The sequence below is a fragment of the Bubalus kerabau genome, chromosome 12 (assembly GCF_029407905.1).
Source record: "Bubalus kerabau isolate K-KA32 ecotype Philippines breed swamp buffalo chromosome 12, PCC_UOA_SB_1v2, whole genome shotgun sequence".
Classification (NCBI taxonomy): Eukaryota; Metazoa; Chordata; class Mammalia; order Artiodactyla; family Bovidae; genus Bubalus; species Bubalus kerabau.
The window spans coordinates 65,817,084-65,840,789 of record NC_073635.1 but is presented as its reverse complement, the minus strand read 5'-3'; the positions used below and the strand labels follow the sequence as shown (position 1 = coordinate 65,840,789).

The window sequence follows — 23,706 nt, the reverse complement described above, 5'->3', positions numbered from 1 at the left end:
ACATAGTCAAACAATACTTATCTTATAAAAGAGAGAAGGCGAGCATTAAAATATCTCTCCATAAAATGAAGGCTTGTTACAGGACAACTTTTTTGTACGGAATTCAGCAAAATGAAGGCTCATTCAAAGAGATTTAGTCATCAGATGCTCAAAATACCTTTTGATGTTGGGGTCTCTTCAATTTACTCTGTGATTAGTTTCTTCTTAGTGCAAAATCACTTTCCTCCCATCCAGACTGATATACAGGCTGATATATACCTAATTTTTTCCATTCTTTTTTTCCTTTGGTGCTATGTGCTCGTGGCTTGTCTCTCTGTTTAGAATACTCTTCCCTAAGTGTTCTAGAGAACAAGAAAAGCAAAGATTTCAAAATTTGGAACTAGTGGGTTTGAATCCAAGCTCCACCTCTTGCTAACTGTTCAACAGTGAGACGTGTAAGACAATAGGACCAAAATGGAGTCACTTATGCTAAGCCCATGCCACCAAACCAAGACTTAACTTTATAATTTCTGATCTTTCAGAAATGGAATCTTCAGCTTGTCAATCAGGAATCACCTTAGTGGTGCTAGTTAGGTCATCTGCTTGATAGAACCCTGCCATCTCCTAAAGGAAAGTAAGCTTGCAAGAATCAACCCACTTTTTTCTACCAAATATAGCTTCCTTGTTCCAGCTCCCTCTGCCTATAAAGTCCTTTACTTTGTATAACTCCTTAGAGTTAATTTCTTTTTCTACATTGGATACTGTCTGATTCATGAATCACTGAATAAAGCCCATAAAATCATTAAATTGTTATCAGTTGAATGTTTTTTAACTGAAGGAAACTTTAAAATTTGACTTTTGTCATTTGTAAACTGGCAATGTATTATCCATCTCACAGGACTGATTTCAAAATTAAGTGACAAAAAAGATGTATAGTAGGAATTTCTCCATAAAACCTACCCTTCCATAGGATTTTTGTAGAATTACAACCACAGTGATCTCTCCTTTAGAGATACTTCACTAAGCCTGCCTCCTATTTGGCCCTTCTCACAGGCTTTGTGTAGTTAGTCAGCTTTTAAAGTTCACTGAAAAACAGCTACTGGACACTTGCTAAGAGTCATACTCAGTGTTACATGGTGGTGAAGACAGGAAAAATAGCCACAAGAATCTTGTGATCTGTGTTGAATGAGGGTCTAGTAATTTGGACACTGCAGAGCTGAAAAACTCAACTACATTTTACCCCAAATTGAGGCAGTTATAAAGGGTAGCTCTGAGGAGGTAGCTTCAGTAGGAAATAAGACTGTGACCCCAGGATTTTCTCTTGTTATATATTTTTGTCTGTTAACAACAAAGATCAGATTATAGAGGTTGCCTTCTTTCTAAAGCCCGTCCTTTCAAATTCTAAAGGAAGCCACAATTAAGCTGAGAGAAGAGGGAGACTGGAAGGGTAAGAGGCCAGTAAGTAAAAGTCTTCAGACTGAAAACTAGAAATCTTTCTAATGGTGACTAGTGCCAGAAATTTACTATAATCAAAGAAGCCATAAGGCTGACCCAGAAAGCCTGTGATTACTTCAGCTCTACAGAAGCTTTCAGAACCCCAACAGGAACCAGGCTGTAGAAGGGTAGCTCCTAGGAAGGGCAACTTCTGTTTCTTTCCCACTTTGATGTGGCCATAGAGAATTAAAAGATGAAATTTATGGAAGTAGAATTAGGGGTACAGGAACCACAGGGTGCCAGATGGAACTGACTTAGAGACTGAGCCCCTGTCAGGACAGAAGTCTTCCCAGTTTCTGTCTGCTACTGCTGCTACTGCTAAGTCGCTTCAGTCGTGTTCGACCCTGTGCGACCCAGAGACGGCAGCCCACCAGGCTCCTCGTCCCTGCGATTCTCAAGGCAAGAACACTGGAGTGGGTTGCCATTTCCTTCTCCAATGCATGAAAGTGAAAAGTGAAAGTGAAGTCGCTGAGTCGTGTCCGACTCCTAGCGACCCCATGGACTGCAGCCTACCAGGCTCCTCAGTCCATGGGATTTTCCAGGCAAGAGTACTGGAGTGGGTGCCACTGCCTTCTCTGAGTTTCTGTCTAGCGCGAGCTAATTTCTGTGATCCGGAGATAATGGTACAGTTCCTCTTCTACCTTGGAGGAAAGTTGTTCTTAAATCATTAAAAAAAAAATTCCCGTTCTCTTGTTCCTATGATATGATCAAGTGTTGAGTTTGTAAGCATCTGTGTGTATATAGTGCTGGGGCACATGTTACTTTTATTTGACTTCATGGTTACCGAAGTTACTTTTCTTTTACTTCAGACTTTCTTCATACTTTTCTTTTACTTTATTGTTTCCTGATCAAGAGAAGCATCATATGGAGATTATGGAGAAAGCTGTCTCTCAGAGAGCCTGAACTTTGATATGGGTGCAGGAACTGGCTGGAATTTTCGTGGTTGTTTTCTTTGAGCAAAATGTGAATGTATTATTTTAAGAAAAGAAAGGTGAATATCTGTTATTTTGGTGATCAAGAAGGCAGGTGGTAGCAAAAACTGCTGGTTGCTCCCTGATATGAATTCTTCCCACTTTATTTTTTCATTTATTTATATGTTATTAATTTTATTATTTTTGCAATGGAAATTCAATTTTTACATTTCCAGCCTTCTTTGAAGCTCAGATCAGATCAGATCAGTCGCTCAGTCGTGTCCAACTCTTTGCGACCCCATGAATCGCAGCACGCCAGGTCTCCCTGTGCATCACCAAATCCCGGAGTTCACTGAGACTCACGTCCATCGAGTCAGTGATGCCATCCAGCCATCTCATCCTCTGTTGTCCCTTTCTCCTCCTGCCCCCAATCCCTCCCAGCATCAGAGTCTTTTCCAATGAGTCAACTCTTCCCATGAGGTGGCCAAAGTACTGGAGTTTCAGCTTTAGCATCATTCCTTCCAAAGAAATCCCAGGGCTGATCTCCTTCAGAATGGACTGGTTGGATCTCCTTGCAGTCCAAGGGACTCTAGAGGTGATATATGCAGGTGGTTCAGCGGTAAAGATTCTGCCTGCTAAGGCAGGGGATGTGGGTTCAACCTCTGGGTAGAGAAGATCCCCTGGGGAAGGAAATGGCAACCCATCCCAGTGTTCTTGCCTGGAGAATTCAATGTTCAGAGGAGCCTGGAGGGGTACAGTCTGTAAGGTTGCAAAAAGTTGGACATGACTGAGTGACTGAGCACACACACCCACACAGAGGAAAGAACTCTCATATTTTTGGTTTATATCTTCTTGTTGGTTAGAATGTGAACATGATGGTAGTGAATTGTCTTAAGTCTTGTGGATAAGGAGTATACTCATTAATTTGATGAAATAATAATAATAAAAAAAAAACAACAAAGCTGGATTCCCAGCAATATTGGAGTTGGACAACTTTACCCCTGGATTGCCATGAGAAAAAAAGAAGGTGAAGGAGGGGGAGGGGAGAGGGAAAGAGAGATGGGGAAAAGGGAGAGATAGAACAGGAGATGCAGGAGAGGGAGGGAATGGGAGGGAGGGAAGAAATCTATCTTGTGAAATTCTGCCATATTTGATATATAAAATCATGGATTGAGTAAGTTCACTAGGGCAATGATTCTCAAGAGGAGATGGTGTTGGCTTCTAGGATATTTGACAGATATATTTGACAAGATCTGGAGGCATTTTTGGTTGATTGGGGACTGGAGACTGCTGTCATCCAGTGGGTAGAGGCCAACGATGCTGGTAAAAAACCCTACAATGCACAGGACTGTTCCCACAACAGCCGTGCCAGCCCAAATGTCAGAAGTGCCAAGTTTCAGAAACCTTGACTTAGAGAAAGGGTTGATAAAGGTAAAAAGAAGACCTAGATTGAAATAAAGTATTATTTTGCTTAGGACATGAAGCAATGGAAGAAAGTTTTGGAAAGAACTGGAAAATTAAGCAAGTTCAAATTGTTAACATTCTCATAAGCTACTGAAGAAATTTAGACTTTATAGTGAGGGCAAATAGAAACTGGGACTGAAAAGGGACTTAACATAATAGGATTTGCATCTTAATGAAATGAATTTGGCTGCAGCATGTGGAATGACCTGGAATGAACAGGTCTGGAGGCCGTTTAGCCCAAGCTTAAGATATAGTACCCCTGGCAAGCATAGTGTAGTAGGAAAGGAGCAGGCAGCAGGTAGATTCAGGAGACATATAGAGGTAGAAGCAAAGTTATTTGGTGATGTTTTAACATGTTGGTGAAGGAGAGAGAGTTTTAGTTTGGACACGAGGCATACAGGTAAACCCACTGAGGAAAAAAAAAAAATCACTTCTTTGCCTTGTATATTTTCTCCAGGATTTTGGAGATAGCAGTGGTAAGGCAAGAGGCTTAACAATAAGATCACTGAAGTCATCACCAGATTCTTATAGGTATTTAAGACTGGGGAAGAAGGCATTGTCTCTCACATGTAGTGGAACAAGAAAATGGATGTCCTCTCTGAGGAACAGTCAGGAACTAGGGTGCTGATAAGTCAGCACTGGTTAGCCTTTTCACTGAAGGTGACCATTTTCTATCCTAGCAAGTACATTCTGTCATGTTGAGGGATAGTGTCAGACTGGAATATTTAACTAAGGTTATGTGAACTTCCCCCCCCTTCTCGTAATTAAAACTAAAGTCAGAAGTACTACCAGTGTTTCAGGCTGTTTGCAGTTAAGTTGCTATGATTAAACATATCTTACCAATGGTAGGTAACTTTCTTAAGGTCTCCAAGTGCCTCCATATCATAACAGAAACAAAGTCAAATTTGAAGATTGTCCTTAAAATGATTTATTATAAAATTAAAAATATATAAAATTAAATTACAACAAAAAATACAATTTAAAAAATATATAAAATACTTGGATCATTTGACCCCAGAAATCAAACATATCACTCTTAGTTCCAGCATACATATTAAGAAGTTGTAAATGCAAAATGCAGTAGGTACACATAAAAAATGTTCTCCTTGCTTAAAGTCTATAATAAAATTTTGAGTCTTATTAGGATCACCCAGAATGAATAGCCCAGAAAATCTGGGAAACTCAGCAGTGGCCACAGGACTGGAAAAGGTCAGTTTTCATTTCAATCCCAAAGAAAGGCAATGCCAAAGGATGTTCAAACTACCGCACAATTGCACTCATCTCATACACTAGCAAAGTAATGCTCAAAATTCTCCAAGCCACCATTCAAGCTGGATTTAGAAAAGGCAGAGGAACCAGAGATCAAACTGCCAAAATCCACTGGATCATCAAAAAAAGCAAGACAGTTCCAGAAAAAATGTACTTTTGCTTTATTGACTATGCCAAAGCCTTTGACTGTGTGGATCACAATAAACTGGAAAATTCTTCAAGAGATGGGAATACCAGTCCATCTGACCTGCCTTCTGAGAAATGTGTATTCAGGTCAAGAAGCAACAGTTAGAACTGGACATGGAACAACAGACTGGTTCCAAATCTGGCAAGGAGTACATCAAGTCTGTATATTGTCACCATGCTTATTTAACTTATATGCAGAGTACATCATGAGAAATGCTGGGCTGGATGAAGCACAAGCTGGAATCAAGATTTCCAGGGGAAATATTAATAACTTCAGATATGTAGATGACACCACCCTTATGGGAGAAAGTGGAGAAGAACTAAAGAGCCTTTTGATGAAAGTGAGGGAGGAGAGTGAAAAAGTTGGCTTAAAGCTCAACATTCAGAAAACTAAGATCATGGCATCTGGTCCCATCACTTCATGGCAAATAGATGAGGAAACAGTGGAAACAATGAGAGACTATTTTGGGAGGGCTCCAAAATCACTGCAGATGGTAACTGCAGCCATGAAATTAAAAGACGCTTGCTCCTTGGAAGAAAAATTATGACCAACCTAGACAGCATATTAAAAAGCAGAAACATTACTTTGCAGACAAAGGTCCATCTAGTTAAAGCTATGCTTTTTCCAGTAGTCATGTATGGATGTGAGAGTTGGACAATAAAGAAAGCTGAGCACTGAAGAATTGATGCTTTTGAACTGTCATGTTGGAGAAGACACTTGAGAGTCCCTTGGACTGCGGGGAGATCAAACCAGTCAATCCTAAAGGAAATCAGTCCTGAATATTCACCAGAAGGACTGATGTTGAAGCTGAAAGTCCAGTACTTTGGCCACCTGATGTGAAGAACCAACTCATTGGAAAAAACCCTGATACTGGAAAAGATTGAAGGTAGGAGGAAAAGGAGACCCACAGAGGATGAAATGGTTGGATGGCATCAGCAACGTGATGGACATGAGTTTGAGTAGGCTCTGGGAGTTGGTAATGGACAGGGAAGCATGGTGTGCTGCAGTCCATGGGGTTGCAAAAGGTCACACACAACTGAGCTACTGAACTGAACTGAATATATTATTTATAAGCTTATGAAAGAAAAATTAGATAAGATAGGATTCTTAAAACTCACTAAATAACTTTCATTTTATTAAATAAAAATTTAAGTCATTAAAATTGTTCAAATGATTTGATATTAACTCTGAGAAATCATAACCTAACAATTGTGATTTTGAAGCCTAACTAGTAAGATCATGATATTCCAGTGTGAATTTAATATTACACAATTAATTGACAGTTTATCTCAGAATGCATAACATTTTTTTGTGTTGTTTGTTTGGCATATTTGTACTTCTAGTTTTCCAAAACAGACACATACAATCAAAAAACTCTAGAACAGCTTATTGTTAAAAATGCAGTATATATACTTCAGTATTTCAAGAGCTTAAAAATATTTTTTCTTTGGTTAATATTTTGAGTTAAATTTTCACAGATACAGTGCTTGTAGAAAAATGAAATCTTAGACCTGTACGTATGAATATTTTATGAACATTTAATATATGCTGTGGAGATTACTTGAATACATTTTCATTACAAATTTGTTCTTCAATATAACTTCTTATTCAACAGATTTTTATCCAATAACACACTGGAATTCACAGAAGTTCTATTTGGTAGAAATGAAAATGCAAAAACTTATTTGCTCCCTCTGCTGGAGAGATGTGTGTTAGTTGCTCAGTCATGTCTGACTCTTTGCGACCCCATGGACTGTAGCCCATCAGGCTCCTCTGTCCATGGAATTCTCCAGGCAAGAATACCGGTATGGGAGAGATGAGTGTTAATTAAAAGAGACAATGTGGTTTTGAACTCTGGAAAACAAAACCCAAGAGGTATCTCAGTAAGAAAATATAATGGTATGTAGAGAGATAGAAATAAAGCTCATTAAGTAAGGTACATTCTATTTTAAAGACTAAAACAACAAAAAAAATGCACTTCTGGAAAATAACTTGAGAATGAAGACTTAAATGTTTCTAAATCTTCCTTTAGTATTTGTTATACAGACTCACTTCCTAGAATTACCAGTCTATTTATAAAGATGAAATGACTGTTTAGTATTCGTCTACAGATGATGTGGACTCTTGAGTATCATATTTGTATAACATCAATACCCAAAGAAATGAAACAAGAGATCCTGCATAACTTTTAGCACTAGAATACTTTTATTTTTCTCTTTTCCTCCTTCCTCAAGGAATCTGTGACTACATATTCTGGTGCAATTATTGTGCAAGTGTAGCAGCAAGTCTGACAGTAGCTTATAGATATAATAACAATAATATTTAACATTTACTGTGCCCCAACTGAGTGCTAACAATTCTACCACACTCTTTATGTAACTTGTCTTATTTAGTAATTTCTCAGGTATTTGAGAGTTGGTATCAAAACTAGATTTGACTTTCTATAGAGGTTGGCAAAGCTGATTGTGAGGAAGAAGGGGACTGATTCTGAACTGGTGAACTGCTTATCAGGGGATTCCTTCATGTACTGAAAGGTTGTTGCTGAACCACGCAAAGATGTTGGGATTCTTGGCCTCCGGAGGAGAAGAATTCAATCCGGGGCCAGAGATCACTCAGAGCTTTGTGTAAAGTTTTATTAAATTATAAAGGAGATAGAGAAAGCTTCTGACATAGACATCAGAAGGGGGTAGAAAGAGTACCCGCTTGCTAGTGTTAGTGATGGAGTTATATATCCTCCAATGAATCCAAAGAATGTCTGGAAGTTGTAAAGACCTCACCAGATCTACTTGCATAATTTACATTTTAAGATAACAGGATTAGCCAGAAGGTTTAATCTAGAGACTGTCCTCAGGCAGGATGCTAATGCTAAGTCACTTCAGTTGTGTCCGACTCTGTGCGACCCCATAGACGGCAGCCCACCAGGCTCCCCTGTCCCTGGGATTCTCCAGGCAAGAACACTGGAGTGGGTTGCCATTTCCTTCTCCAATGCATGAAAGTGAAAAGTGAAAGTGAAGTTGCTTAGTCGTGTCTGACTCTTAGCGACCCCATGGACTGCAGCCTACCAGGCTCCTCCATCCATGGGATTTTCCAGGCAAGAGTACTGGAGTGGGGTGCCATTGCCTTCTCCGTCAGGCAGGATACATTATTGTTATATAATGCTAAGGAATGTAGAGGGGGAATAAAAGTTTGTCCTTTCTTCCTCCTTGAGAATTCCAGACCCCTCTGTCCTGGACCCCTAGACTTCTTATCAACCTGCCTAGGAAATGACTCTCTCACTACTGCACTCCTCAAATTCTGAGAACTAGATTTATACCCTCCCAGGCAGGAAATCAGAGGATTTCTTTCTTGGGAAATAAGCCCAAGAAATAAGACAGAGGCTGACATTTGAGTTTCCCTCAATGAAAAACTCAGTTCTCTGTCTTTTTACCCCATTTTGAAGTTCACCCCTACCCCTACATACCTCACAAACATGAATTCAGAAAGCATTCATCAGATTTCCAAGGAAAACTTTTAGTATTTAAAATACTGATACCAAAATAAATGACCCAAATAAACAAATACAAAAACTATCCCCAATTTACAGGTGATTAAACTGAGGTCTAATAAATAAGGAACTTGCCTAAGTTCAAACATCTAATAATTTGCCAATGCAGAATTTTAAACCAGACTGTCTGACTGCAGACTGGAGCTGACACGTATAACTATTTTAAGAAGGTCTGAATGATGTCTAGGGTGAGATGTCACTTACACATTGTATGGCTATTTTTTAAACCAATAAATACTTAGATATGTCACCACAAAGCTGCCATTTCTTCCTGCCAGACATTATGTTAATGTTGTAAGTCATAAGTTGTAAGTCACTCAGTCGTGTCCGACTCTTTGTGACCCCATGGACTGTAGCCCACCAGGCTCCTCCATCCATGGAATTTTCTAGGCAAGAGTACTAGAGTGGGTTGCCATAAATTGCCATAAAATATAAACTTGTAGGAGACTCCTTGTTCTTTCAGACAGAAGCAGTGAAGACAACCTGATCAGGCTGTGTGAGAAATGCATGGCCCAATGGAGTTCTTGGTTAAGAAGTCTACCTTTGTGTGCTGATCCTCTGGGTCAAAAGGTCACCATTTGCTCAGGTTTTCTCTTCTTTAAAATGGATATGCTCGTGCAGGGAAGTCATAATGATAAAGTTGAAAAGATCTGCATGATGCACTGGGCCTTACAACATGGGATAATATGCTCTATAAATACTCAGTAAAAAAACATATCAGCCCAAAAGCTGATTTGATGTGTAGCTGTACTCTTGTGCATCACATATGGTAATGGAATAGAAAATTACCTGGAAAAAATCTTTTACACTGTTAGAAGAATCAATTCAATGCCCTAAAGCTGAAGAATTTTGAATTAGAGTGTTAACACCTTATTTAATGGTTTGAATACTGACTTCTCACCAATTTAAAGGAAATGTTATAATGCATCTGCTGCTTTTTTGATGATACAGTCAAACTGTATTGCAGGGCCATTGAATTCATTGCTACTTAAAGGAGTCAATATTTTCAAAATTTCTTAGCTGATTATTGCTGACTTAATCAATTGATTTGGCCAATTATGTATCTGATTCTCATAGGCCTGCTATATTGAATAAAACCAATGGTATGGAAATTTTAATTGTGACCATGTAACACATAGCTTAAGATATAGAAACAATGATAGTTATATTAATTAATTAGTGAAGCATAAACTTTTTGAGGTCTATACTTTTAAAGTCACCTGGGTAACAAAAAACTGTCCACTGAATTTTGTACTTCCTAGACATCCTTGAAAACATAAAACCAACTCCTCAACCAGAACATAGTAATTCTGTTTCTAATACCAAAAAAATCTCCAACACAGTGTGATAACATTGCACAGCAAAACCTCTTTAGGGGAAATTGCCTTAGCAGTAATAAGACTCCTTCAAATGGCCCAATGGGCATCAGATATATATGTCACATCAATTCAGGAAACTTGAGCTCAAAAACAAGATAAAAATAGTTTTATCCACATTATTGCAGAAAGGGCTGTGTGAAAGGACACAAGAGGCATGCTCAGGGCCATTGAGAACAATACGTGTAGAGAATATTTCAGAAGTCCCATTATAGAGGCTGCTGTCAGAGGCAAAACTGTCTGTATGCTATTAATACAATTTTATTTTGATTTTACCACCAGCATAGCTTGAGAAAATACAAGTGTATTTATCCATGTTATATTGCACATGAGAAAATGAGGCCCAAGGATATTGTAACTTTTTCAATAATATCACCACTCTTATTGGTAAAAAATAAGCTATAAATACTGTTTTACAAGACAAATTCCTTGATTGTAGTATCACAGTTGAAAAAAAAGTTCTAGAGTTACCGGTATGAGATCAATTCAAAGAGGCTACATTTGTGAAGAATAAAGGAACTAGGAGTTTATTAAATAAATTATGGTATATCCATTCAATGGAATTCTATGCAGCTGTTAAAAATAATGTGGTAGATACATTAAAAAAACACTATAGACATGTCAAAGTGAAATTCTAAAATGTTTATGTAAGAAATTCTAAAGTATTTATGTAAGAAAAGCTATGACAAACCTAGACAGCTTATTAAAAAAAAAAAAGACATTACTTTGCAGACAAAGGTCCATCTAGTCAAAGCTATGATTTTTCCAGTAGTCATGTATGGATGTGAGAGTTGGACTATAAAGAAAACTGAGTGCCAAAGAATTGATGCTTTTGAACTCTGGTGCTGGAAAGACTTTTGAGAGTCCCTTGGACTGCAAGGAGATCAAACCAGTCAATCCTAAAGGAAATTGGTCCTGAATATTCATTGTAAGGATTGATGCTGAAGCTGAAACTCCAATACTTTGGCAGCCTGATGCAAAGAACTGACTTGTTGGAAAAGACCCTGATGCTGGGCAAGATTGAAAGCAGGAGGAGAAGGGGAAAACAGAGAATGAGATGGTTGGATGGCATCACTGACTCAATGGACATGAGTTTGAGCAAGCTCTGGGAGTTGGTGATGGACAGGGAAGCCTGGTATGCTGCAGTCCGTGGGGTCACAAAGAGTCAGACAGGAATGAGTGACTGAACTGAAGACACAGAAAGGCAGGCAAAAGATGAGAGAAAATAAATAGAAAATTAAAAAAATAAAACAAAATGGAAGAATAAATCCTAATTTATCAGTAATTTCACTAAATATAAATGGTCTAAGTACACATTAAAAAACATAGTCTGACAGAGTAAATAAAAAATTAACTATATTTTGTCTATAAGAAATTCACTACAAACATAATGAGATAGGCAAATTGAAAGTAAGACAATGGGAAAAATATACATCATGCAAACATTAATCAGAAGAAAGCAAGAGTACCAATATTAATATCAAATAAAATAGATTTAAGAGCAATGAAAATGACCAGAGACAGAAAAGAATTTTGCATAAGGATAAAAGGACTAATCCACCAAGAAAGTCTAACAATGATAAATGTATATGCACCAAACAACAAACTTCATATCTTAAACCCTGTTCAATTTTCAGCAATGTTTTTGTTCAACTAATAACATCTATTTAGAATATCTTACTGATGAACGATTCTATTTATTTGTAATAACAATTTTATATTTTTTTTGTTTGGCCTTTTCATAGTTTTAAATATTTACATTTTTCCATTACAGGACAATTTTACCAACACTTCCTTCTTTGATATAGTCACCAGTTAGGCAGCTAGACACTTTCATTGGTAAAGCTATTAGAGGTTTAAATTAGCACTTGCAAGGGCATGTGTATAGTATATTTTGAGAAGCTATATGAGAGAAACAGACTTTCTTGTAACACCTTGGCCCAGTGTATACCCCAATAATGCTATGTAACAAAATACCCTAATACTTGATAACATAAAACAGCAATCAATTATTTGCAAAGGTCTGTGGGTTGATTTAGGCTGGCTCAGGTGAACCCTTTTTTTTTTTTAATGCTGAGACAGCCTGAGTAATTTTGCTTCTAAACACTGATCTGTAGGTTGTCTGGGGGTGGTTCTGCTCACATATCTTTCAGTCCTCTTGGAACTATTGGCTAGTTAGAGTATGTTTTTCACATGGAATTGGCAGGGACACAACAGAAAAAAGACATTAGATATCTTAGTCTAGTCTTGGAATTGGCACACTTTCTCTTCTGCTCATACGGCATTAGGTAAAGCCAGTTACAGGGCTTCCCTGGTGGCTCAGTGATAAAGAATCCACCTGCAATGATGGAGAAGAAGGAGGTGTGGGTTCAGTTCTTGGATCAGGGAGATCCTCTGGAGGAGGGCATGGCAACTCACTCCAGTATTCTTGCCTGGAGAAGCTCATGGACAGAGGAGTCTGGCTAGCTATAGTCCAGAGTGTCACAGAGTCAAATCTGACTGAAGTGACTGAGCATAGCACAAAGCAAGTTACATGGTCAAACTCAAATGTAAGGGGCAGGTGAATATACAACACTTTTAGAAGAACTGCAAACTTCCTAGGCAAAGGAGGTTGACACAGGGAAAGAAGAAGAACTGGGTCCAATGGTGAAATTTAGCAACTCTGTTATCAATCCTGGCTCACAAAACAACACACACACACACACCTGGCTGATGTCTTGCCACTGAGTTTGCATGGATTTGTGATTAGCTTGTTTTTAAAAGAAAATAAAATACATCTCATTTGAAATATATTTTATTTGTAATTTAAAATCATGAAAGACAATGACTTTAAACTCCCATATTTTTGCTACCTACTTGAGAGAAATAGAAATAATTAGGAGTGCAGTAGTAAGGGGTTATCTAGTGGTAAAATAAATTTCATACTACATGCCTGGCATTTCTCCTGTCCACTTGGTCACTGAGTGTGTGTAATTCTTCACCACTTTTCTTTCTCTTTTGAGGCTGTCATAAAATCACGGTATGATTAAGCTAGAGGAATCCAGAGAGTTTAAAACTGATCCAGTCCAAAAATATCCAATATGTGTTCCTCATAACTCTTGGGTTATAAAGTGGGAGGGTAGATATTTGAGGACCCCTCCCCTAATTAATAAGAGGGAATCTATTTTAGCTGTTTTGTCTCCTGACCTCTCATGTAATGTTTCATGACATAAAATGGTTGGAGCATCTTTGATCTTACTAAATTCACCCCTTTTTATTAACAGATGAGGAAAATCAGGCTCTGAGATTTGAAGTGGTTTATTTCTACAAGATGGTTGCTGTTTAGTCACTAAGTCATGTCCAACTCCTCTGTGACTGCATGAGCTGTAGTTGCCAGGCTCCTCTGTCCATGGGATTTCCCAAGCAAGAATACTGGAGGCACTTGCCCCACACCCTCCTCTAGGGGATCTTCTTGACCCTGGAAGCAAACCCGCATCTCCTGAATTGGCAGGTGGATTCTTTACCACTGAGCCACTAGGGAAGACCGTTTCTACAAGGTACTATGGCTCAACACACTTAAAAAAAAAAAAAAAAAAGGAAAGAAAAAAAACCAGATTAGATTTGGGTTTCCTGACTTCAGTACTTGAATAGTTTTCCTTTATAAGACTTTGCCACAGACTTAGTGGCTTAAAGCGGCACACATTATCTCAAAGTGTCTGTGGGTCAGAGGTTCAGGAATGACTTAGCTGGATCCTCTGCAAGGCTACAATCAAAATGCTGTCTAAGACTGCATTCTCATCTGAGAGCTTGATTGGAGAAAGGTCTGCTTTCAGGATCCCTCCGATTATGGCAAAATTCATTTCTTTATGGCAGTAAGATTCAGGTCAGTTGCTTCTTCAAGGCCAGCAGCATACAGAGGGAGATTTAAGCAAGACAGATGCTACCCTCTTATGTAATCACATATATTCCACCACCTTTCCTGCATTCCATTGGTTAGAGGCAAGAAAAGTTTCTGTCTGCAATCAGGGAAGAAGATTACACAAAGGCATGAAGACCTGAAGATAGGAGCCTGGAAGTCACCTTAAAATCTGTTCACTAGCAGTACAATAACTGTTTCAGCTGTCAAAATTTTAGTGGGTGAGAAGGGCACTGTAGTGGTTTAAAATCTGTCTAATGTTCAAAAGGGTGTCCTCTTCTTTTGCTCCACTCCCCTGAATCTGGACTGGACTTGGAAATTTATTTCTAATAAACTAGAAGCATGGTGGAAATGATGGTGTGTGACTTCCAAGACAGAAGGCATTGGGATTTTCTCTTCGCTTTCTTTCTTGGATGTCTCACTCTGGGGGAAATCAGCTGCTATGCCACAAGGACCAGAAAGCAAGCTGGTGGAATGGTCCATGCGGCAAGTAATTGAGGAACCTTGTCAAAGGTCAGCTATGCGAGAGTTGGCCTTCTGCTGACAGTTCACATGAGTCAGCCATTTCAGAACAGGATTCTTGAGCCCTAGTCAAGCAGTCAGATTTCTGCAAGTCCTGGCCAATATATTGTCCTGAGAGAAGCGAAGTCAGACCGCTCAGCTGAGACACTCCCAAGTTCCTGACCCACCAAAACTGTAAGATCCATAATTTTTTTCCCCTTAAATTACTAAGTTTTGGGGTAATTTGTTACTCAGTAATAGAAAATTAATATAGACACAAAGTGCTTTATTGTCTGGTTTCACATCTATCAGGGAATCCCCTTCTGTCGTATGACAGGAAACTGTTTCTGGTAGATTTTTTTAAATATATTTATGAAAATCTTTTAAAAATCTTCTGCTTATTTTCCCCTGTGAAGGGACACCAAGCCAAGATAGAAATGTCCACTTTTGTTCACATCCAAGAATTCTTTGTAGAAAAAAAATGAAATGTTCATGCTATGACCTAAGGCACTGATAGAAAGGGTAATTTACCCTGAAAAAGGCTGTGCTTTAGTTAACACTCATGTCTCAGAGCCGATGTAAACCTCTCCCACTCCATATTCTAGAGTGTGTCCTTCAGCTAGATGAGCACATTTTCTGCAGAGAAATGTTCCAAAGATCAAGCAAGAAAGATGAGGACACTTGTTTTTGGCTGTTCCAGGTGAGTGAAGTCTCAGCGTGGATGCAAATAAATGTGCTCAGAGGCTTTCTTCAGAGAAGAAAATCAGAAGATCAGATCTTCATAGGGAATTATAACCTTCACAAACTTTAAAGAAGTGAGGTGCTATTGTGAAAGAGCCTGCAGATTTTCCCTCCCTCCAGCTGTAAGTTAGTTAGTTGCTCAGTCGTGTCTGACTCTTTGTGACCCCGTGGAATGTGGCCCACCAGGCTTCTCTGTTCATGGAATTCTCCAGGCAAGAATACTGGAGTGGGTAGCCATTCCCTTCTTTAGGAGATCTTCCAGACCCACAGACTGAACCTGAGTCTTCTGCACTGCAGACAGATTCTTTACCATCTGAGTCACCAAGAAGGCCCTCCAGCTATGAGCACAGGAGCAAAGCCACAGAGAAGTTCATCAAATTGGATTGATTTTCTTCATGGGATTGAAATAATCTGGTCTAAGTGAAAAAATAGACTTTAAAAAAAATCAGATTTGAGTCTAAAAGGGAAGAATCTGTGATGATCAAAATAACTGGCTTTATAATTGGATGTTAGTGCTGTGTAGCAATTATTCTTTACTACTCTGATCCTTCTTGCTCTCGCTTTTATCTGCCATGCATTACACTTTTGTAATTAGGAGCTGATTAAGCCATGGTAGAATGTTTTTACTTTTTTCACTTCAAAAATTATTCTAGAATGTTTTTTCTCCCCATGCATGTTTCACAAATAGTCTGATTACTTCTTTGGTATTGGTGTTCCAGTGATCAAACTGAAGTCAACTAATGTGTACTCTGTGGTGGAAGAAGCAAAATTCCTATTGGTTTAATTTAATCCATATTAAATTGTGATATTTGTGCCTTAAAAGGGTAAATTTAACAAGGCCTGGATTTAATTTATCAAGTATACCGAAGTAGGTAAATAACAGCATGGAGCCCAATGCATCAGAGTTGGAAGTGTAATGAGATCAGTAGGCAAGCCCTCCATAAAATTACTTGGGGCGTAGGAGAATCCAGACATAGCAATTATACTTAGCAAGAAGAAGCAGTTCTAGAGAGTGTGAAGCAATTAGTCAGATTTACAATCTCAGAGGAAAGAAGGGAAAATTACTTAAGTTAAACTCAGAAGCATCTTAAATCATCATTACACGTATTGATCTCAGTTGAAAGTGACTGGCTAGAAATGCTTGGTTTCTCTTTACCATTAAGTATTTCCATAGTGTTTGACTAACACCAAAAAAATACAGCCTGGCATTTGAACCCTAGTAAATTATAAGCACATAGGCTTTCACAATGTGTGCGTGTCTTTTGGAAGAAAAGTCTCAGAACATTTAGGAGAGTCGAAGTTGATTTATAAGCTAGTTGTATTTTTTTAAACATTCCTGCTAATACCCCAAAGTAAAGGGTGGACAAGTACATTTAAAGAAAATGAAGAAGTACACATGGCAGTGGTTTTAAATGAGAAATATGCTGCACATTAACTGATTTTATATCAAAACATGTCATTGTCCATTTACTTATTGAATGGTCCTAATTATTTCTGACCAAGCTTATTTTTTAGAAATACAAGAGATTTTGAAATATGCATTGCTATTTTAAAATATCTACTGCATAGTCAGTAGAACAACTGAGAAATATCTTCCACTGATTTGTATAAATACATTTTAAAAATGTCAAAGTGTTCATATGGGAGGTCTACCCATCTAATTAAAATTTGGGGTTGGGGAGAGAAACATAAAATTACCCTGCTTGCCAGTAAAATCTATCCTTGAATTTGTCTTAGCACTGTTTGGAAAATTAAGTATTCACACATACTATCTGCGTATTTTTAGCAATGGGGCTAAAATCAGAGATAGTGTCACTTTCACAAAGAGAGGAACAGGCCAGTTATTATTTCTACCAATTCCCTATTAAGCATGTCTTGAAGAGAAAAAAAAAAAAAAAGAAAGAAACAAGATGGTTTAATAGTATCAGTAGGCAGATGCAGTGCATATATGTGTGTGTGTGTGTGTGTGTGTGTGTGATGTGTGTGTGTGTGTGTGTGCTGGTATGTGTTTGCTCACATGCACTTATGTTCTTTATGATCTTAGCGATCAGAATTGATTGAACATATACACATATACAGAATGACCAAAACCACAGACTAAACTGAAATTCACTTTCTGAAACAGAGAAAAACCCTATGGTCTATGCCCTCCATGTCCTCAGCCTGCTTTTTGTCTGCGGAAAAACTTGAGCCAAAGAATAAGTTTAATCAGAGAACTGAGAATGCAGGAACAAAGGAAAACAGTCCACCAAGACTAATAATAGTTTAGTCATTAAGCATAGTTGAGAACCTTTAGTTCTTCCTCAAGGGCTATAGATAGTATTCTGAGCCATAACCTACGAGCTGTCTTGTATATACTGAAATTCCCACCAAGTGGAAGAAGTTAACTATATGATGACCAAACTGTAGCCATGACATCGGCTTCCACAATTCTGAGAATTGGCCTCAAAGAAATGGGAACAAATCAACTCTGGAACTGAAGATTAACTGTATTTATAATAATTAAGATGATGCTGATCAGACCAGCACATTATCAATTTCAAGATGACAGTCAGCTGACTGTGCATGCAGCCTCCTCCCTCCATCCTTAAAAGCTCTTTGCCCAGTGGCTGAAGAGTGGTTCAGCCTTTGGACAAGAGTCCTCCCCTCCCCTCCATTGCCGGCATCCAAAATAAAGCAAAATTTCCACCAACCTGCCTCTTCAATGGCTTTTGAGTGGCAGGTAGCCAGATCCTACTTTTTGCTACATTTCTAGACTTAAACATCGAAATCCTTCTGTAAAAGAAAAGAAGTAACTAGTCTTAGACCAGTTAAGAGGTCTTAACTGAACCAGAGGCTGTGATGATAGCTTTTTACACATTAGTTATTTAATTCTGAGCAACTAATAAATTATAATACAGCTTCTCATTTACCAGGACAATCAATTTTTCTAATACTGAAGCTTTGGGAAAACGACAATGTGAAATAAAGGGCAGTGTTTATTGGTCCTATCGTGGATAAGTCAAAGAACTACTTGCTTTAATTCTATGAATTAAGTGTAAGAAGAATGATTTTTAAATAGCCACAGCTCCTATAGAATCTCTCTCTCTCCCTGTATCAGTTCCTATAAAGGGATGATTGGCTGGGAAGGAAAACTTGAGTTTAAAAAACATCCAAGATTTAGTTATTTATATTGCTAAAGGTGGACACCAGTGTTTATATCTTCTTGTTTGTTCATTTTCATGCTTGGTAAACACTTTAATGTGTCCTTATTTATGTAAATAGAAGGTATCAGAAAAAAAATAAGAAATATGCAAAGCTACCTTTTTTTTAAAACACATATTGATGCAAAAATCCTTAAAGTTAACTAATTGCATCCAGGAGCACATGAAAAAACAATGCACAAAGTGAGTCTCTTTCCAGAAATCTAAGGATGGTTCAGTTTTAGGCAGCTTTGACCATTTTAATAGACCAAATGTGAATCCAAAAGATCATTTTCCATGGATGTTGAGCTAACTTTATATAAAAGCCAACACCCATTCTTCATGGAGTGCTGGACACATTACATTTGCTCTTCCAGATCATCCTTCATTCTGCTCTGTGCCCCAAGAGGCTGGCCTGTATGGATTTCATCAAAGGACTGTTTCAAGCTCTGAGGTCTAGCTGGGTTCAGGAAGAGAGAGTGAGGTCACAGTATTAAGGTCCTGTTTCCTTCTCTGAAGCATGGTTTCCAATTAATTTTATGCCTCAGAAAAAAAGTCACTGCTACCCTGAAGTTGGCTTTTCTATTTAACTTTCTCCCTCTAAGTTCTGGACAGTGTTTCAGTTCCTTGTCCTTTCTATCCTTGGTATCATTTCAGTGTTCTAAATAGCCTTTGAGGATCCTTGATACTCCAGCTCACCTTAAAAATACTCCCTTTGTTAAACTAAACTAGTCGAATTTTACTTGTGTCTGACTCTGTGACCCCATGGAGTGTAGTCCACCAGGCTCCTCTGTCCATGGAATTCTCCAGACAAGAATACTGGAGTGGTTAGCCATTCCCTTCTCCAGGGGATCTTCCCAACCCAGGGATTGAACCCCTCTCTCCTGCGGCTCCTGCATTGCGGGAGGATTCTTTATGTTTGAGGGCTTCCCTAATAGCTCAGTTGGTAAGAATCTGCCTGCAATGCAGGAGACCCTGGTTCAAGAACTTCACCCTAGGAGCATTCTTTTTAACAAAATTGTAATCTTTTTTTTTTTTTTTTTTAACAAAACTGTAATCTTAAGTATAGAACTCTCCTAAGTTTTGTTGAGTCATTCCAGTGAATTATCAAAGCTGAGGGGGTTATAGGAACCATCCAATATGCAGTCAGTTAGTTGAAAGTCCAGGTTGCCTGGCAACCCCCTCCAAAAATGCAGCTGGCATCTGATGCAAGCACAGTCCTGAGGAGAGTTAAGGCCTTAAATTTGTGGAGTCTGACGCTAACTCCTGCCAGTTAGGGTCAGAATTGTATTGCCGTACATCCAGTTGAGAAGTGAAACAGAACAAACATACACCAAATCAGGAGGCAGCATCAAGTGTAATGGAAAAACTTTAAAAATATGTCTACTAAAATCAGGAAAACAATTATCATACTGCTATTTTCATTTTTAGTAGTACAGTTTATTAAGGTTATGAATTTTCAGAGTAAAAAATTGGTTTGCTGAATCTTATAAGTTCTAAATGTTTCATACTTGTTTTTATAAAATATTCTTTCTCTTCTCCTGTACACTCTCTCGTTTTTACCAGAATCTGTGTATACCAAAGTGTAATTTCTAAGACCCTGCCCCTGCATCCCCCAATACACTCTTTCTTATTTGTAGCCTTCTGTGTTTCTTCTTGGTCAACAATAGTTTATCTTAGGGTTTGCTCTTATTGTTTTATAGTCTATGGTATTGGACTAATGTATAAAGAATCTGCTTGCCAATGCAGGAGATACAGGAGACACGAGTTTGATTCCTGGGTCAGAAAGATCCCTGGAGGAGAAAATAGCAACCCAGTCCAGTATTCTTGCCTGGAAAATCCCATGGACAGAGCAGCCTGATGGGCTACAGTCCATGGGGTTGCAAAGAGTTGGACATGACTTAGCAACTGAGCACACATAATGACATCTGTTATTATAGTATCACACAGTATGTTTGTTTTCATTGCCTTAAATATCCTTTGTGCTCTGCTTATTTGTCCTTCCATGTAACCACAATCCAACTACTAATCTTTGCTGACTGTACAGTATTTTTTGCTTTTGTTTTATTTAGTTTTTTTGTTTGTTTGTTTTTGGTTAGGGTTAAATGAAATGATGAAATGTTTATAAAATTCAAAGCACTGAGCCAGGTATATAGCAAATGCTCAGGAGATTTTAGCTTCTTTCCTTTTCTTAATTTCCTAAATGAACTCTGAGGTCTGGCTTTTAATTATAGACATTTGAAGAACACTCTTTTTTAAAATTCTCCCTTCGATAGCAAGAAGATCAAACCAGTCAATCCTGATGGAAATCAGTCCTGAATATTCATTGGAAGGAAAGATGCTGAAGCTGAAACTCCAATACTTTGGCCACCTGATGCGAAGAACTGACTCATTGGAAAAGACCTTGATGCTGGGAAAGATGAAGGCAGAAGGAGAAAGGGACAACAGAGGATGAGATGGTTGGATGCCATCAGTGACTCTGGATATAGGTTTGAGCAAGCTCTGGGAGTTGATGATGGACAGGGGAGCATGGAGCACTGCAGTCCATGAGGTTGCAAAGAGTTGGACACGAATGAGTGAACTGAACTGAAAGACTACTCTTTTTTAAAATTTTCTTTTATGTAAGAACTAAATTATGAAAAATTATTTTTATTATATTTAGCCTATATGTATTAGTTGTTCAGTCGTGTCCAACTCTTGACTCCACGGAGAAATCCATGGGATTCTCCAGGCAAGAATACCATAGTGATTTGCCATGCCCTCCTCCCCGGGGATCTTCATGACCCAGGAATTGAACCCGTTTCTCCTATGTCTCTTGGATTTAAGGTGGATTCTTTACCCACAGAGCCACAATTTACTTGATTGTAAATCAAGTTTATTACTGAATAGCTATTAGTGATACTAAAAAACAAAATTCAACTGAGTGAATTTGAAGATCTAATTAACTGTATTATATGCTATATGAATCAGGCAGCATTCCATCTAACAACTGGTGAGCCCTCAACGGTTATATAAAGTGAAAGGTTTTTATACAAAGGAGGGTTGGGCAAGGAAGTCAATAACAAATAAATATAAAATGTTATTTGGGGCAAAAAAATCTTTTCAAAGAAATAAGGACGAGGGTTTTATCATGCAGATCGTCTCTTCTTCTTCTTGGAGGAGATAGAGACGGCCAATATGACAGATTCTCATTGGCTCTGATCAGAAAATTCTAGATAGGTTAATTAAGATTATATTTCTGGTGAAGGTCAAAACTGCAATCAGATACGGTATTAAATCTAGACTTGGCATCATGGGCTTTGGCACAAGTGACATTATTTCAGGTCAGTGATTTTTCTCCTTAACAGTGTTACTCTTCAGTATGAGAAGTATATTTCCAGAATTTCTACACTTAGAGGACGAATACATTGTTATAAATTCACTGTTAGATAGAATGCTTTGCATATTTTAAAAAGTAGGCTTTTTTTTCTTTTTGGTTACCATCAAGTCTTTGTTTTTGGTATTAGTGAAATGGTCTGGATTATTGTACCTAAAACTGTCTAGCTAAGCCCTAAACACTGCTGGTAAGGCAAACAGTGGTGAGTGCTTTGTAAGAATTTGATGTGCTGATAGCCACAGTTGGTCCTTGGCAAAAGGCAAAATTTGTTTCGGTTTCTTGGTTCCTTTTGTACTTTATTCTTTTTGGTAGCAAACCTTACCCTCTTTTTCAAACAGTTTATTTTGCTTTATTCTTACTTTCATTGTGATTAAACATGTTTTTTCTTAAGCATAAATTCACTAGGCAATGCATACAAGGAAATACTCATTTTATTCCTATGTAAATTTTTTGGCAAAATAAGAGTTCTTTCTGGTTTGGGGGCCATGTAGGCCAAGTATTATATTGTTCTTTCTTCTAGAGTGAAAACAGATGTGCATATTTTCTATGGTAAATTTTCATTGAGTTCACTGAAATCAACTGCTGTACATTTCTGTTTAGTACTTTTGAATTTTAAAAGTGCTTTCATGCTTTATCTTCTTAATAATTGTATAAGAAAGACAGGGTAGGTAGTGTCGTTGCTTCTGTATAAAGAAATTGCAAATTAAAGATTTTAAATGATATATCTAGACTCTAGTAGTTAGAAGATTGGTTGAAAACCAAATCATTGGCCTTTTTGCTCAATGATTTTTTTGCTATTTCACCGTGGCTTTGTATTTATAACTTAACTAAACTTAGTGACTGCTTATGTCAGAGAAGTTGGAGATATGTGGTTACTTATATTAATTCTGACATGTCAACTCATAGGGTCATTTGGTTTTTTTCTGTCAGTAATTGTAGAGAATTGTGAGAATTGAGCTTATAATTCTAGCTTTTGTTATCATAGTAATTGATGACTATTAAATCATAGTTGGGTTCATTTGCTTAGAATTATTTATCTGGTTAGTGGACTTGTCCTGGGCCATGTGGGCAGAATCAGGCAATGCAGATGTCTGGAATTGAATGCATCAGAACTTTGTAATTAGAGCTTGTCTAAACAAAATTAATGAAGCACTCAAAGTTAAAATGTTAGCCCTACTGAAAAGTCAGAAGTTAGAAGAAATATTTCTCTAAAATAAAAGTGTGGATCTAAGTCAAGTCTTGTCAGACTTTCATGGTACATATATTGACAGGAAAAAACTTGTTATTCATTGAATAGCATGTGCTTGTTCCTTTAGGTGACCAGCTCTTTCAAGCGTATCAAATGGACAACGTCTGTATTACTGTCCCATTTAACAGATGAGAACATTGAGACTTGGGGTGATCAATTGCCAGTAATAACGGAACTCAAAATTGAATAAAGTGTTCTCAAACCAAAGTTTATACTTTCTTGATTCTCCCAAAATCCCCCTTTCACAAATAAATGTCTACAATTTCTATAATCTCAAAATATTTGTATTTTCAAATCTTAAGCCTAATAGAAAATCATTTCTTAAGTAAATTAGACAGCATTTTTATTTAAGTAACCAGAAGAATTTGTTCAAAGGGAGGCGAATTGTAGAATTAAAATACATTCATTAAGCCATTTTGATAATGTCACACTAAATAATAGCAGATAGTTTAAACCCCATGCTAACCTAAGTTTGATTTGGAGGTAAGGAATTCCTTTGATACACTACAGTAATTTTCCCTGGAGAATAAAAAATTAT

General features: G+C 37.8%; 1 long non-coding RNA gene across 1 annotated transcript; it reads left to right on the top strand.

Moving 5' to 3' along the window:
• The first annotated feature begins 14,739 nt into the window (after window positions 1-14,739).
• On the top strand, window positions 14,740-23,367 carry LOC129624167 (uncharacterized). The gene is made up of 3 exons (XR_008700794.1): window positions 14,740-14,815; window positions 15,226-15,320; window positions 20,820-23,367. It is a non-coding gene; the product is annotated as an uncharacterized LOC129624167 (long non-coding RNA).
• The last annotated feature ends 339 nt before the right edge of the window (window positions 23,368-23,706 follow it).